This window comes from Rattus norvegicus, chromosome 5 (genome assembly GCF_021556685.1).
Source record: "Rattus norvegicus strain SHRSP/BbbUtx chromosome 5, alternate assembly SHRSP_T2T, whole genome shotgun sequence".
Classification (NCBI taxonomy): Eukaryota; Metazoa; Chordata; class Mammalia; order Rodentia; family Muridae; genus Rattus; species Rattus norvegicus.
The window spans coordinates 117,526,029-117,543,667 of NC_141538.1; the positions used below are offsets into that span (position 1 = coordinate 117,526,029).

Sequence of the window (17,639 nt, forward strand, 5' to 3'; positions counted from 1 at the left end):
ATTGTCTGTGGTTTGTTGTCAGAATTTGATTTGATTATTTTCTGTATCTGTTCTTCTTTGTTATGTTCTGCCTGGGACCATCCAGACTTCTCAAGTGTCTATTTGTCCTAGTTCTGTATCTACTAGATGCGTTGGGCACACAATTTAGTAATATCTATGTATCTATCTATGTATCTATGTATCTATCTATCTATCTATCTATCTTTCTTTCTTTCTATCTATCTATCTAATTTTACCTTGGTTTAATATATATTTAGTGATGCCTTTCAAAACAAGTATAGCTATTATAGATAATTTTCTATCTTCTACAGAACTAGTGACAAGAAAGTGGTGCATGGGGACTATTGAGGAAATATATTCAAAGTACATGAAAATGGCTTTATATCTCCCAGCACAAGAAAATTAAAAAAATACCTAATGAAGTTATGCAGAGATTTTTTTTAATGTAGTTCCTGGGGACTTAATGAATACAGTCACATTGGTTTGTTCTACATGTACATGGAATGTGTTTCTGGTAATGGGAACATGACATTTAGGATACAAAATAATAGTCATAAAAGTAGGCACTGAGTAAAGTATCTTGGAAATTACATTTAGGGGGTTGTTAAAGCCTTCCATCAGAAAATATCATTTTAGGTTTGATTGTGGAAAGTTAACACCAGTGACTATCATATTAGTTCAGGTGAAAAGTTGTAAGATAGAAGAATGGCAATGGAGTGGGAATGGATAAGGAATTTTAGTTTCAGAAAAGTCCTAAGTGTGACTCAGTAGAAGTGCAAAGTGACAGGACAGAAGTATGCATGCCTCAGTTTCAAGCTTCAGCGACTCATCACTTGTACAGTTCTTTTTAACGTTATGATAAAGTTCATGAGACAAGAAACAAAACAGGTTCAGTTCTTGTTCTTAAAACATCTCATTACGCCTTAGCATGTATGAATGCTCAATTAATTTTTGCTGAATTTGTAACCAACAGGAAATACATGATGATGAGACAGTTTAAAACCGATGTGTTGTTGGAGATATTGAGGAAATATACAAGTAAACATAATCTCTCCCTGTCTGTCTGTTTCTCTGTCTCTTTCTGTCCCTCTGTCTTTCTCTCTCTGTCTCTGTCTCTCTCTGTCTCTCTCTCTCTCTCTCTCTCTGTGTGTGTGTGTGTGTGTGAGAGAGAGAGAGAGAGACAGAGACAGAGAGAGACAGAGAGAGAGAGATTAGTGATAGATAGACACTCAAAGAGAGACATAAAGAGAGGAATTTGTAAGTAGAAACAGTGGGGAAAGACTGAGAAAGTCTCTGCCTACCGAGATTACGTAATGTACAGGTATGTCTCTTTTATTGAAGATCCTGAATGTGTTTCCTGGTTGGCCAATTGATTCATTTCTGAATGGAAACCTTCAATGAGCTTTTTCAGTCAGAGTGCATTAAATCCCTGTTCTATGAATAAATGTGCACTATTGGGAATAAATTCAAATCCCAGAGGTATAAGCACAAATTTTTAATTAATCTCAGGAATGCTCTAGATTAACTCTAAAAGGTTAAAAAACAATAAAAAACAAACAAAAAGAAAGTAGAGATCATTCTCAAACTATAAAACAACTGATTAGGAAGCTGGCCAAGACTGACAACTTCATGGTAAGTGCTAATTTGAGTTGTTACTGGGGAAAGCTGAAGGAAACATTTGAGTCTTCAGCAATCTGGAAGATAACAGACACATTCCTAACTCCAGAATTGAGAATAATGAGGTTCAGAATCAGATATATAGCAATACTAAAACCAATATCAAAGTTTCATTCATGCTGCTCACTTTTCTAACTCGGCAGTTTTTAAACTGATTAGTGATAGAGACTGAACCTGTGGTATCTATGTATAGAGGAATATATGCATATGCATATGCATATATATTTAATTAATTATACAACAACAATTAATGCAAAAAGAGGCCATGAAAAAGGTATTTTTTTCAAAAATTAAGTAAATAAAAAACAGAATCTTATGCTTCAAAGATTATATGTGCACCTTCTTTACCCTCAGTGACAAATCTTGATTTCTAATAGTACCATATTCTTTATAGCACTAATGATTTTATTAAAAATAAGTAGCCATATCCTTACCAATAGCCAATTAGTTGATCCAAGCATATTGCCTGTCTATTTATGCCTTTGACACCAAAGAAGAATCTATCATTTCTCCTCAGTATTACAGTAAATGGAGCTATTTATAATATGGCCACCATATGCATGTTCTAACTGGGTGAAAATAGTGTTTGGAAACCCATGTCTAACTTGCTTTTCCTTATGCCTGATTTGGTGGTCATGAGATACAGAAGCTCTGTGCAGAACAAAGTTGTCGTCTCAAGAATCAAATAGAGTCTTTTGAGAACCTGAACCATAGGTATGATTCATTTGGTTCTGGTAGGAAAAAGAAAACAGAGATACATGACGAAATGAACCAAAAGAAAACAATGAGTTATGCTAATGACCTAAACACCCAAACAAGATGATACTTGAATCTGAAAAGAAAATGTGAGCCTGTGAACAGAGCTTCCATTTGACTACAGAAGTTATTATTTTAACTTAAAATTATTTGGTCATTACAAGGCTCAGCTATGTGTGTAGTATTCCTATTATCTGTATCTTGTTTGGATAGTGAGACTCAAAAATGCATTCAACTTTTAAAAAAATGAATTAGCCTATTCCCTGCTTAACCAAAACCATTCATAATTTTGTGAAAGGCACACTTACACTTTTTTTGTCTAATGCATATGCATTCTCTGTATTATAGGGGATAAGTTACCATATAGTATTATTTCTTCATCAGCAACAGTGATAACAATTTATAAATGAGAAAAATAAATTTGGTGAGTTATCTCATGAGAGAAGCATCAGAAGACTCATGCCTCCCTAAGTTTAAGAGAATGAAAACCTCATGAGGCCTAACAACTAACACTATGCTGATGTACGTCACTATTAAAGGGACTACAAAAACAGAAGTATATTTAACATCTAGGCATGCAGAGATGCATATTTTTAAACATAAGTATTAAATGTAAGCCTATATGGCCTGTTTCATTCCCTTCTCTGTCTGGATGCCACCCACCAGCCAGTGAAACAGATGTTCTGAGTAAGTTCTATCACCACAAGAACATGAATGGGACATGGAGTGTTGCGTCCCATCATACTGGAGATGCTGTTCCTTAAAATAAGGGGCCTTTCAATAGATCAATTACAAACTTACTTCCAACCTTAAATTCATAGTAAAAGAAGGTTTATGACTTTTAAAACAAAGAAAATAGCTGCAGGAATAAATTTTTTAGTTTAAAGCTTAGAAAAAAAAGGATCATTTCTTCTAGAAAATCTTGGAAACTAATATCAACTGACAGACAAGAATATTGAGATCTCCCAAGAGAAAATAACCAATTAACAGGAGAAGATTATCCCCAAGACTGCAATTTGATGTTTTCAGCCAAACATGGAAGTCACATTAAGATGAAGTATAGACCAAAAAATAAAATAAGTAGATAAATAAATAAAAGCCATCTTGAAGGGTGCCAATATTACCGGGGATGAAAAGTTACTGTCTTAACTTAGAAACACTGTATCTTTTTCTACTTCTATTTCAAAATAAAATTCCAAACAATAACTTTTGAAGGGTTGCTCTTCATATAGTCATTTAGTTGAAGAAAAATGCTTAATGTAGTTATTAAAAGGAATGCTGAAATAATATTTAGAATAATTATAAAGAATATGTGCTAAAAATGTTTTCATTTAGATAAATTACGGCTAAGAACGGGGAAAATGTGAAAAGCAGAACCCCTAAGCCAAGATTTTTATCTTTTTCTTTAAAAATTATAATATATGTATGTATATATACATATATATATATATATATCAAAAGAAGATTCTACTTTAATTATACCAATGAATGGCAGTAAGTCTGAATGGCATAGAGTAGAGACTGTGCTTCCATAAGTTGGAGTAGGGGACTTAGGGTGCTTTAGATCAGAAAGCGGAACTTTTGGTGGAAAATTCTATATGCAGATCTGCTCCCTTGTACTCTTAAAGCTTTAAATACCAACCAGAGTTTCTCAGCTCACCTGAGGCTTTTGGATCATTAGTCTTTCATTTCCAACTCCAGGAACAGATTTAAGGATGGGGAAATGATATATTCTTTTTAATGCTAGAGTACACCACAGTCAAAGCGTCGGTCCTGAAAGATGGTCCGAACTTTCTTGAGCTCCAGCAAGACATCCAAACACGTTAAGAGTTTGGGAGGCAGATTGTTCCGATCTGTTCCAAGCTGGGAAAAGGGGTACTATGGAAGGGGCAGCAGTTATGGCCTAGAGGAGGACTGACAGAAGTACCATGATAGAACTTAACAAATGGCTCAGATGCAGAACATAAGACAGCAATATGATAACATCTTTGAGTTTATTATGTGAGTAGTTAAGAAAATAGTTAGTGTAATTTTGCTCTTATATGAGGAAGAGAACAGGATAGATAAACATCTAAGGGATCCTTGACAGGATCTAGCACAAGAGTTAGCAAAATTAATGGTTCTTGGTTATTTTGTGTTGTTTTGTTTTGCCATTGTTGTTCACTGCATGGTATAATGTCATTGCTTTGCTGGGAGAGCTTTAAACATGTTTCACTGGCCAGCATAAGTTCGAAACCAGCCATTTTTTGAAAAGTTAAAATAAGATCTCTTCTATTTCAGCCTTTTCTATATTAAACAAAGTTAATATAGAAAGAAATTTAACTTCATGATAAACATAAGCTTTGTTTAGTAAAGTGAAATGTAACCACGCAGCTGGCTGGTCCATTTCTCAGTCCTGTAGAAAGATATGGTGATACCTATAATGAGTTGTTTGTTATATCAGACTCTTGCATAGGAACAAACACCTGGATACTTTGTAAGCTAAGTCAGTTAAATTCAGCACCCAATTGACAATCCAAAGAGAAATGGAATATATTGTGTAACTTTTATAAGATTCTCTGGCAACATCCCAAAGACATTACATGGGTATGACAAATATTTTCTCAGTATCTGGTAGCCCTCTATAATCAGGCAATGTGAGTGATTAAGGTACAGAAGGACATGTTACTTCATTGAGGAGTACTGTTCTATTGAGAAATAGTATTTCATAGTTATTAAATAGAGCTTTATTCTTTGGCCTCAATACTGAAGAATATAGGCCTGACTTTCTCAGCAGGATATAGACAATGCAATGTTATAATGCATCAAGGTATTGTCATCTCTCTCTCTCTCTCTCTCTCTCTCTCTCTCTCTCTCTCTCTGTGTGTGTGTGTGTGTGTGTGTGTATGTGTGTGTGTGAATATTATGTACATATAAAATTATATGTATAAGAGAAAGAGAAGAAATTTTTGCCAATTATCATTTTATAGAGTTTGGTATAATATCTGAGGGCTGGAATCCTTTCATCTTTTTAAGACTAATCTTGGTTCTGCTTTCTTGCTTGGTATTTAAGGCAATGTAGGTAACAGAAATAAATTCTTTTGTTACTGTCAAGGACAATAAAGAATCTTTTCAGGGGTCACATGGTCTTGTGAGAAATCATTGACTCCTCAAGCCTTTCTTCTACCTATTGCCCATCTGTATAAAGATAAGTCAGACACCTTGCTTGGCCTGACTGTGGTTACTTTTCAAGCACTGAAAAAAATCTTTTTTCTTCTTCTTCTTCTTTCCTTCTTTCTTTCTTTCTTTCTCTCTTTCTTTCTTTCTTTCTTTCTTTTTGTGGCAAGCCTCATCTTTGTAAACTGATTAGAATTAATTGAGTGGACACCAAAGTACAAGTCCCTATGGGCTCCACCATCTCACAGATCAAATGTGGATCTTTATACAGTTTTATTTTAAAAAGCGCGTTAGTTATTTAAAAACATACAGAAGGAGATTGCACCTGTAAACTAGGCAGACAGGTACAGAATTGCTGAATTTCATGGTCTCAGCTCAAGGAATTCTATGGATATCTGTTAGAAATAGCTATTATCAGAGCACGATGTCTTTCTCAGTTGCAGAAGAACCATGTTGGGATTTTGATAGGGATTGCATTGAATCTACTTTTATTAGGATGGCCATTTTTACTATATTAATTCTACCAATCCATGAGCATGGGAGAATTCTCCATTTTCTGAGGTTTTCTTTGATTTCTTTCTTGAGAGACTTGGAGTTCTTGTCATTCAGATCTTTCACGTGTTTGGTTAGTATTACCCCAAAATATTTTATATTATTTGTGACTATTGTGAATGTTGTTATTTCCCAACTTTCTGTCTCAGACTGTTTATCATTTGTATAAAGGAAGGTTATTGATTTATTTGAGTTAATTTTATATCCAGTCACTTTGCTGAAGGTGTTTATCAGCTGTAGAAGTTCTCTGGTAGAATTTTTGGGATTGCTTATTGTATACTTTCATATCATCTACAAATAGTGATTCCTTGACTTCTTCTTTGCTAGTTTGTATCCCCTTGATCTCCTTTTGTTGTCTTTTTGCTCTAGCTAGAACTTCAAGTATTGAATAGATATGGGGAGAATGGGTATGCTTGTCTTGTCCTTGATTTTAATGGGATTGTTTCAAGTATCTCTCCATTTAATCTGATATTGGCAGCAAACAAACAAACAAAGCGACAAACCAACAAATAAAGGAGAACAACATCAAGAGGTTACAAGTAGGGGACTCGTGGCCATTAAGTCCTTTTAAGCTCAGGAAGTAGCCACATTCTTAGTGTGATGGCACTCAGAACAAAAGGAAGGAGATGGGTAACAAAAAGAGAAAAGGTTTCCCAGATGTGAATGCTGAGGTAGAGAGCTCTAAAATTTCTCCTCCATTTCAGCTTCAAATGCTAGATTGGAACTGATCTAAGTGATCTAAAAGTCAAACGAAGAGAAGACCAACCTCTACAGAAGCAGATTTTCCTTTACTTCAGAATGAAGAGCAGTAGCCTCTCGAGGAGAGTGGAGACTGTGCGTGTACATGATTTTGGACATGATTTTCTCCCTCCCACCTTCTCCAAGATTATCCCTACCTTTCTCCCCACTCATCTTCATGCTTTCTTTCTTACTTTTACTCTCAAAAACAGGCAAACAAAACAACTATGGGGGAAAACACAAAAACAACCAAACCACTAAGACAGAAGAAACTCACACACACACACACACACACACACACACACACACACACACACACACACACGAAAATGAAACAGCAACAAAAACCAAGGTGTCCTTTTGCACTTGCTAACTTCTACTGGAGGGAAGTTGATAAACCCAGTAGCACTCCCTTGTACAAATTATATTTTCTTTTCTCAGCAGGAATCAACTGAAAGCAGTGTCTTGTTTAGGAGTAGGACCTTGCCTCTACTTCTCCATTCCAGTGCTGGGAGTTTGTCTGTCTTAAACTTGGGTAGATCTCATAAATGCTAGCACAGTATATATGAATTCTAATGTTCCTAGTCTTTCTATGTCTAGAAGACACGATTCCCTTGGAGTTGTCTATCACCTCTGACTCTTAGAATCGTCCTGTCCCTTCTTCTATAGAGATCTCAGAGCTTTGAGGAAGACATACCATTTAGTTCTGAGTACTCTAGTATCTTTCACTCTCTCCACATTGTCCAGCTGTGGATCTCTGTTAGTTCCCATCTATTGCAAGAAAAATCTTCTCTGGAGGTCTGAGTAAGGTACTAATCTATGGGTATAACAGTATTTCATTGGGAGTTATTTTATTGTTACATTCTTTTAGCAGAATGATAATATTAGACTTCCTCCTAGGCCCATGGCCTATCAAGTTTCTGATTCTTGGCCACTTTAGCAGTGTCAAGTATGGGGTCCAGCTCATCAGGTGGGCCTTAAGTCCAATTATTTAGAGTGTTTGGTTACTCCCATAACATTTGTACCACTATGGCACTTGTATATTTTTCAGGCCAAACCTGATTTACGGCTGGGTGAAATTGGTGATTATTTTCTTTCTTTGATAGTGTGCAAGTACATTCCAGCATAAACCAAACATTAAGAAATAGGCTCATAAACAAAAAGACATGGCCAAGTTGCTTACTGCCTACTTATTTCACTGTATGTTCCTAACATTTCTTCATGTCAAAGTGAATGCAGCACATCCATATTCTAGTATTAAGGCAGATGTTTAATTCAGTCTCTTTTTCATAGTAGGGTTAGCATCAAAGGGTCCAGGCACTGTAAAGATAGTAATATTAACCACCCTAAGAAAAATCTTAAAATTCTAACTTTATCATTATCTTCCTCTGCTCCTTTCTCTTTATCCTCCTCTTTCTTTCCCCCTTTTCTTCCTTTTGCTTTAACAAGCTGACACCAGGAGGCTGAATTTACTGAGGTGAAATTCCTAGTTTTGAGGATCACATAGGCCTCTGATGTTTCAGAAGGTAGACACTGAGTAGAAACAAACAAAATAAGATTTGGTGACAACAGCAAAATATTACTTATGTCACTTATAGAAAATTCTTTTTATTGTAGAAATCCAGATTGCTTCAATAAATAGGTCACCAGCAATGCTAACCTTAAGAAGAAGAATAAAATATTATATTATATTTAAAACAGGGAGTATTTTCCTATCAAGCAACTGATTTCAGAAACTATTAAAAGTTAATATGTACATAAAGATGTGTACTTCAATCCTAAGAACCAGAGGCACGTGATATTATAAGGACCTCAGTTAGTTTCTTTTTACTCTGTCTTGACAGTGTGATATCACATCCAGTCTTGTTTCCACCATGGAGGGAACAAGGCTCTGGCAGAGTCACTTTTTATGAAAACCAAGAGTGTGGAGAAAAGTAGATGCCCAGGGAAACTGTAATTCTCCCTGGCACCTTAGAGATATACTTATGTGTAGTAGTTAGAGTCCAGTACAGGTATTTGTCCTCTATAGTCTGAGCTACATAATATTGAGACACCATCATGAAAGAGAGGTAACACAGTGATCAGAATGAAGGCCCTGGAAATCAGAAAACACTGCTTAACACTTACCAGTAGGTCTTGAATAAATATGGCACAGATGAAAAAATATTAACTACTTTATGTCAAAGAAATTTTATTCTTTTTTGTTCTTCCTAACTCTGTTTTCTTTTCAGAAATATTCTCATGGAACAAAATTTATTTAAAAAGTGAGATCATGAATTTGAAACAGAAAAGAGAAGTATATGTGAGGGTTTGAAAGGAGGAAAGGGAATGTATAAAAGACATTACTATACTATAATCTGAAAACATAAAGTTCTGGTCAAAGAACTTTTTGAATTTTTCTCTGGACTAGGGTAATAGTTACTCTGATTATTCCTGCAGTGTTCCCACATCCTTTCAAAACATCCTCTTCCAACTCCATGCCTTTATTTCTCTCTCTCTCTCTCTCTCTCTCTCTCTCTCTCTCTCTCTCTCTCTTTATAACCACTAGGCCCAGTCAGTGCTTCCCATATGTTCATGAGTGTGGGGTCATACACTGAAGTAGCATAGATAGCCATCCACTAGCAGTCATATATTAAGTAAAGTATGATCCTCCCTCCCCCAGTATCTACCCACTGCCAATAACTCCTCACTGTGGATAATTGTGCAGATAGATAATCCACTCCACATATGCTGGGATTTTGGCTGGCATGATTTTCTATAAGTTTTGAGCAGACAACTATAGCTTCTCTAAGTCCATGAGTGCAATAATCACGCAATGCATTTAACAATGCTCATCGCCATGTTCTGGGTCTTGTGTTCTCTCCACCTCCCTTACCACACCATTCCCTGAGCTTTGGCAGCAGGGGAGCCAAGCACTCAGCACCTCAGCCAGTTCCACTGACTTTCGTTCACTGGAAAATGCATTTCTTGCACCAAGATTAAGGGCAGCCTGGAGCTGAGGGGATAAATATAAACATTTAGAAAACAGTTTCAAAGCATAATCATTCCGTCAAATAACAATAGCAGGCTCAATCATAAGTCCTACGACTTCCCCATTAATGAACTTTGGCCAAAATTATAGTACTAGGTCTGAAATCATCTCTTCATAGCAGTGTTTAAATCCAGTCAGAAAGTGGTAAAATAAACGATGGTTTACATGAAACACTTGACAGGGTATCTGAAATATGACGAGCATCTGGAAAGAGTAGCCCATTGTACGGTAGCAGTAAGCTGCACTACAGGTAGTGACTGACCAAGAAGCATATTCACAGACATGATCCAAAGTTCACAACTTACTAAGAAATGTTGCTATAGATATGACAATTGAATGGAATAAGTCATTTAATATATTTTATTTTTTATTTGTGAGATTTTAATTATAACATTTAGCCTTTCCTTTTCCTCCCTTCAAACCCTCCAATAAACCCATCTCCATTCTCCTTCAAATTTATGGCCTATGCTTTATTTCATGCATATATGTATATATGTTCTAAATTTTCCCCCATGAGAATTAAGTTTCATAGTGCTAGAAGACACTGTGCAAGCATCTAAAGGAGAGAGGCAACCAACAGTACTTCCTAGCTATGAGGACTATGAACCAAACCAAAAGCCAGCATGGCACCATATCCTAAGGATGCATGGGTGGCCCACATAACTTGATGGTAACTAATAGCTATCTAATTAGACTTGTTAAGACCAGTTACTCAACGAGAAGGAAATTACCTGGTACTAAAATCCTAGTTAAGTGCTAGTGAAGTCATGACTAGTAAGGCAGAATCTATACTCTCTAATTTAGTAAACCAGCATAGTCTATAACAATAATCTACAAAATTTGTTTTTATATCCACAGAAAAGGGTAGCCTTCACCCCTCATCAAGGAAATTTTGTTTCAAGAGAGACTATTATATAACACCACAATCAGTTAAAACACAGAGTTGGTGAGCCCAGTCCTAATGGATATATCTAGAACACATTTCCACACCTAAGGCTGAGGAAGAATTGCACAAGAGACAGTGGAAAGATTATAAAAGTCCATTTTTAAGTCTTAAAAAAACTGAAACAGCTGCTCAGAGCACTTGTGCTTTTACAGAAGTTAAAAATTGGTTAAATTCCTAGCACTCACATATTGGCCCAAAGTCATCTATAAGTGCAGTTCAGGGGACCTAATATCCTCTTTTTGACCCCTACAGGCACTGAACACACATGGGATACACATATATAAATGCATGCAAAACATTTATATGTATAAAATACAATAAAATCAAGAAGGAATGTTTAAGATCTATATTTTCCTGTCTTTAAGACCATTCATATGTGTCAACAACAAATGGTAATTGTAAAGTAGCAGTGTAGAAGAGAACTTTGGTTTTACAAAAGTGAGAGAGTGTAGAGTTACTAGTGAAAGGAAAAGGGTGGTATCTAATATCTATTGGGTATTAATTATATGGTGGCCACTCTTCTGAGACCTTACATATAATAAATCGTTTTACTCTTCAAACAATTTTATATGGTACTACAATTACTTTTCTCATTTTACAGATGAGAAACTGAGAGGAAGAAAGATCTTGGGACATGGCCAAATCTGCACAGCAAGAACCTTGGCTCAAACTCAGATTGTTTCCAGAACTTTCTCTTAACCATGAGTGTCTGCATCCTTTTTTTCTTACACAGACCCCTCATAAGGAGCTGTGTCCCCAAGGAACCTTACATCCTTTTTCATCTGTGTAACAAACATTTTAGAAGAGAGAGAAAACTAAGACTTTTTAAATATATATGCTCACTTCTTCAATGTGTATGATCTTTAATGTAATGCAGTTAAATGAAACATTAACATTGAACATAAAGTAAATTAACAGTCTATACACAGAAGAATACACAGATGATGCATTACTTACACAAACTCAGCACATATGAACTCACAACTGGCAATAAGAATAACATCTAATCTAGTCATCTTTCACAGTGCACGGGGAAGAATAAGTCCAAGGCAAGATACTCAGATGCCCATCACTGATCTCTTAATACATGTTTCATATATTTGGATGTCAAGTATCTCATGCCTGAGCTTAGCCTGTGCCAGAAATATGCTTCCAGTATGAAGACTTGCAGCTCTTGTGGGTACCTTAGAAATTTAAAGGATTTTTTTATGACTTAATCTGAGGATGGTTTTTTCTTAGCCCCTCTTTCTGTGATAGCTATTGCCAAACACAATTACTATGAACAATAGTTAAACTGATTAATTAGAATTAATTCTCAACTTTTCAAGTAGTGGTAACTTAGAAAGAACGTGGAATTGGGAGTTAGAAAGACTCCACTCTAAATTCCTGTCCTCCCTACTGTCTTGCTTTGTTGGCATGTGGGTCAGTGAGCAAGCCCTTTGAGGCCATCCTAACATACCCCATTTCATCCCTCCACTTTGATAATTTAAGCTTTCATTTCCCCATTGAAACACACGACCATGAAATGAAATGAAAGCTGATATAAGTACAGAAAGAAGCTCTGAAAGTCCTGTTGGCAGTATATGGGGAAATCCTGCTGTGGCAAGGAAGGATTATTTCTTTGGGGCAATGTCTAGACTTGCTGTGTCTTAATCTAAGAATTTAAAAAGAGGATATTTATAGAAGCCTCTATGAATTAACACTGTCAGTTTCCTCCACTGAAACACACAGCTACACAAAGGTGACTCTAGCCAAACGTTCACTGTATTCAAAAACTGATTGAAGAAAGCAGGCTACTCTCCCCCAACACATGTTCATTTCCAGGTCATAAGACAAAGTACAACAACAAAGATTATTAATGAGTCAACATTTGCATGAACAACTTGAGTTTGTCTGATCTTCTAGTCTGTCTCTTAGAGTGATTTGGATAAACAATATGAACCCTAAGCCTTGCTGTCTCAAGACCATAATATGGTATATCTGTACTTACAATGTTTATTCACTTGATAGGTACTTATTAAATCGATTTATGAATTCTCTTGGCTTCTTGGTTTGCCTAAGTCATAAAAAGCATGTGAAATGGTCATGCAATTGAGCCACTTAGTCTCTGCCCCAATGACATACTTTGCTTTTTGTATAAGAGTGTTTTGCCTGAATGCATATATGCATACCATGAGTATGCCTGGTGCCTGCAGACACCAATTACCTATTTCTAATGTGAAACTTTGGGAGATGAATTCCCATTTTATTTACCATGGAAAGTGCATTTGCAAGAGCTAATATCCTTTTCTTGTTGTGGCCTGGACTTAATTCAGGTTGTCTCAGCCTTGAAGTGCTAGGAATATTATCATGTACTGTATGTACTGCCATGTCTAATAATCTTTCCCTAAATGTTTATAATTTTGCCTTGAATTGCTGTTGAAATCACCTCTAACCTAGTCTTCCTCCTATTCTACCCATCTTCCCTGGGGGTTCTGTGGGCATCTGAAAATGAAGCTTGTCAATAACAAACTTGTCAGGGCATTCAGCAGAGAGTCTGCTGGTACAAAGACAGAAAGAAATCTTTGCTTTTGGGTTTTCCAGTAACCTTGATGGGCCAGCACCACCCTCCCTTATTAACTGACTTTGGTCACTTGCACAAGGACAGGAACACACACACACACACACACACACACACACACACACACACACACACACACACAGCCATTCTCTACATTTCACATCAAAGTATTAATCCAGACACATGCCACCTAAAATTGTCTCTGAATCCAGATTATAATTCTAGAAAATACTCCAAGTTCCCCCAGAAGTCAGCACAAGCAGCAGAGCTATGGTGACTTCCTCTGTGTTCATTTTGTTTCCAACGAAAGAGCGTGTTCTGAGTTTTAAGCACCAAGAGCCCAGAAAACCCCAAGTGCATTTTCACAGGCACATTTTCCCCTCAATTTTTCTAACCTCTTACTACCATAGGGGAAATTTAATCCACATGTTTCTGGTTCATTTACACTCAACTCATCAAAATGTTACTCTGTAAGAGTGATTTGATGTCACAGAAGCCTTGTGGGCCTCATTTATAAATGTCTTTTCTTTGAACCAGGAAGTTAAAGTTTGCCAGAAAAAGCAGAAAGCAACCCTGAGAAGACTCTTTCTTTTTCTAAAGTGAAACTTTAGAACTTCTTACAATGTGAGAACTTTTAAACCCAAAATGCTGGAGTTTTACTTCTCTGACATTAGTGCACCCTCTAATCCATTTCCCTTTCTCTCTTTTCTCCACACGAGATGGCATGTCACCATTCCCAAAGAAACATTTGAGAAATAAAGAATTAATTTATTATTATATTGTGTTAATTTATTATTTTATTATTAATTTATTAATGTTATAAATTTCTCCATAGAGAGAAACACACCAAAAAGTGTTTCTGATGGTGTGTTGCCATGTACTTGGGGCTGATTGGCAGAGTGATGTCAGCTGAGACAGATGCACATGTTAAGCCAAGACATGTGGTGAGGCAAGACCCATGGAGGCAAGACACGTGGTGTTTGAAGGGGGTCTAAAAGGAACTTAACAAACAGTGATGGAGGCCGAATTTAGCTAGCTGTGCAAAGCTCATTGCTGTCACGTCTTCCTTGATACTCACTTCACTGAAAGAGACACAACTGAGAACTTCTAGCATTCTTCATGGTCTATCCTGCTGACATGAGCCAAGCTGAGGCCTGGCTGTCTCTGCTGGGTCATGCCCCCACTGCTGATTCCTCTTTGGTAACCTGACTCTACCAAACTGGACTGCTGGTATATCATGAAGTGTTTGTTAACAGACTGAGCTAGTGCTGCTGACCTGTGAACCGAAGACAGGAGTTGCTCAAAAGCAAAACAAAACAAGACAAAAAACTAAAAACAAACTAAAAAATTCTAAACAAGTCCACTTTCTCTGTACCCTTTCTTTGTATCCTCTGGTGGGTGGTGGCCTAAAAGGGAGGTTAAAGCATTAAAGAGCCATCATTAAAAATAGGATTTGAAGAAAAGTGAAGTTCCAGATAACAAACATAATTCATTCTAATTTAGTGAGCTAACAGGAATGAATACCTTCATGTAGTTGACTGCACAGACATCAGTTAAATCTTTTGTTTTTGCTGTATCTTTCTTGGTCATCTGTGATCAATATTAGATATTTTAATCTTAAGTCTCCATTGGAATAGTTGTGTACAGTGGTGGAAAATGTGCAATATGACTAGTATGATGAAGATTCTAGGTGTTAAATTGTGTTCAGTTTCAACAGAGCAAGACTAAATTCAAAGCATCATAGTGAGCTACTGAATTAGAAAACAGAGCTTTGCCCCTCTGGCTGGGCAGAGAGAAACCTTGGTGGTGGTGGTTGTGTTCTTATATGAGTCAGGGGCAGAGCAGACAACGGTCCTTTGTCCATCTTAGTTTGATGCCTGACTTGGTGACCAAAGCTATCTTATGCCTAGAACACATAAAAATCAAAGCAAATCCAGGCAGTGCAGCACAGGAGGAAGATAGACAAAGACATTGGGATGTGGGTGGGGAAAGACACCTACATACTTGCCCTCTGTCCCACTGAATGGGCACAGGTAGGCCAAAAACACACAGAGCCTTGCCTACCATCACACAGTGCAGTGTGGGAGGAGAAAGACAAAGACTTACTAACCACCATGTCACCCACATACCTGCCCTCTGGAGCAGTGCACAGTCAGGCCATAAACATCTACTTACTAGAGGATGTCACCCAGGGACCTGCCAGCTGCTTGGCCAGCCTACAGTGGGAGCCATCACCATACGTGAGTATGTGGTGGAGAGGCGGGAGAGAAAAAGAAGTGGAGCAGCTTGAGCATTGTGACGAGAGATGGAACTGGAGACTTGAGAGTGGAAATGAGCAGCCTGATGTGAGTGGACAACCCTGGCCCCTGGGGCCATGGTGAAGTTCTAACCTGAGCTGCCCCTGAGGGCCATGTCTAGGTCTGTGACAGGGGTCACTGTTGATATCCATGGCTCATATTACCACTAGAGAACATGATGTCCCTGGTCTGTGCAGCCCGCCAGGGACAATGAACAAGTCCACAGGCTTTGCGGAATTCGCCCTGCACCTCACTGTCTGTGGTGCTCTGGCGAGCTCGCCCCACCTCTCACCTACAGCAGCACTCAGAAGAGAAGGCCCTGCACCTTGCCAGGGCAACACAATGAAGTTGGTCCTGGTGGTAAGGTTGTGGTAACCAGGCCCAAGAGTGAGTGTATGGGAGAGTTGATCGCCCCTACTTTGTCTGCCATGGGGTGGTATGGGCACAGAGGTGATGTCTCTCCCCTTCCTGACCCTCTCTACCTCCAGCAGGAAGGTGGGGAAGCTTCCTACAGGGTCATGAGTGCAGAAGAACTAGTCTTGCCCCTCACCTGTTGCAGAACTAGGGAGAGTGGGCACTACATCTGCCCTGGAGAGCACAGCAAAGCTGATCCTGGTAGTTGGGGCAGAGTTGAGCAAGCTCCGAGGATGAGAGTGTGGAAAAATAGGCTCTACCAGTCTTCTTGCAGGAGGTGGATGGGTGTCGGGGTGATGCTCTCTCTGTCACCTATGGCAGTCAGAAGAACAGCCACCAAGGGTATGAGAGCAGGAAAACGATCCCTGGCCCCCACTGGCTGCAGTACTCAGAGAGTGTGAGCCATGAAACACACCTAGACAGCACAGTTCTACTGGCCCTGGATGCAGGAGAATAGCCACGCTGAGGGCGGGAGAGCTGATCCTGCCTCCTGCCAATGGAGGCACTGGGTGACCTACCCAGAGCAGTTCTGGGGAGCTGCTGGTGGTGGGAATAAGAGAGTCTGTATATTGACCAGTTCAGCTACTACTCAGGTCCAGATCCAGGACTGGGAGTTGGCCCACCCCGAAATCTGTATCATATGTGAATTCTTAGGATGTAGGAAAGGGTCAGTATTCTGCATGATCTCCATGTCACCAGGCAACAACAAGATAACCAGGAGGAGGCCTGGTAAGGATCAAATATTGATGGTGTCATAGAAATCAGAGATCTCAAAGCAGACTAATGAGTCATTGCAATGAAAATTTGCAAATGAAGATGTGTAGACAGACAGAGGAATATACTGTGGGACATATCGTGACATACTAGAGTGTCTATGATGAGTTTCTATATTGTTTGTAAGTTTATGATTTGCTATCAGGGGGTGTCACAAGGACAAAGAACAGACATGAGGGATGGGGAAAGGAGCTGAGTGGGATTGTGACACATGATGTGAAATTCACAAAGAATTAACAAAAGGTGAAAAAACAAGGAAGGGAGGAGCAAGGAAGGAAGGAAGGAAGGAAGGAAGGAAGGAAGGAAGGGAGGGAGGGAGGGAGGGAGGGAGGGAGGGAGGGAGGGAGGGAGGGAGGAAAGAGACAGAGAGAGTCAGAGAGAGAGAGAGAGAGAGAGAGAGAGAGAGAACAGAGAAACAGAGTTCTGGGGTCCAGAAAGATCAAGAATATGTACTCTGAAAATACAAGTAGGGCTTTAATGGCATAACAATAATAAATCGTTGGCACTAAAGTGTTAGTTGAAAGGAAATAACGGGGAGGGAAGTTAACAAATGAAGAGCAAGAGGAATGCAAAGGAAAGTGTTTGGGGAGGGATAACTTATTAATAGATCAGATATAATATTGGATATATATTCCAACACACACATACATACACACAAACATACATACACACATACACACACAAACACACACATACAAACACACATACACACACATGCACACACACACACACACACAC

General features: G+C 38.2%; 1 long non-coding RNA gene and 1 other non-coding gene across 6 annotated transcripts in view; one reads left to right on the plus strand and one right to left on the minus strand.

Annotated features, from left to right (window-relative positions):
- Nucleotides 1-17,639, minus strand: part of LOC148005922 (uncharacterized) — a 173,483-nt gene that overhangs the window by 121,835 nt on the left and 34,009 nt on the right. The gene's annotated exons all lie outside the window — the stretch shown is intronic.
- On the plus strand, nucleotides 15,189-15,335 carry LOC120103290 (small nucleolar RNA SNORA48). Its single transcript, XR_015621574.1, has one exon. It is a non-coding gene; the product is annotated as a small nucleolar RNA SNORA48 (small nucleolar RNA).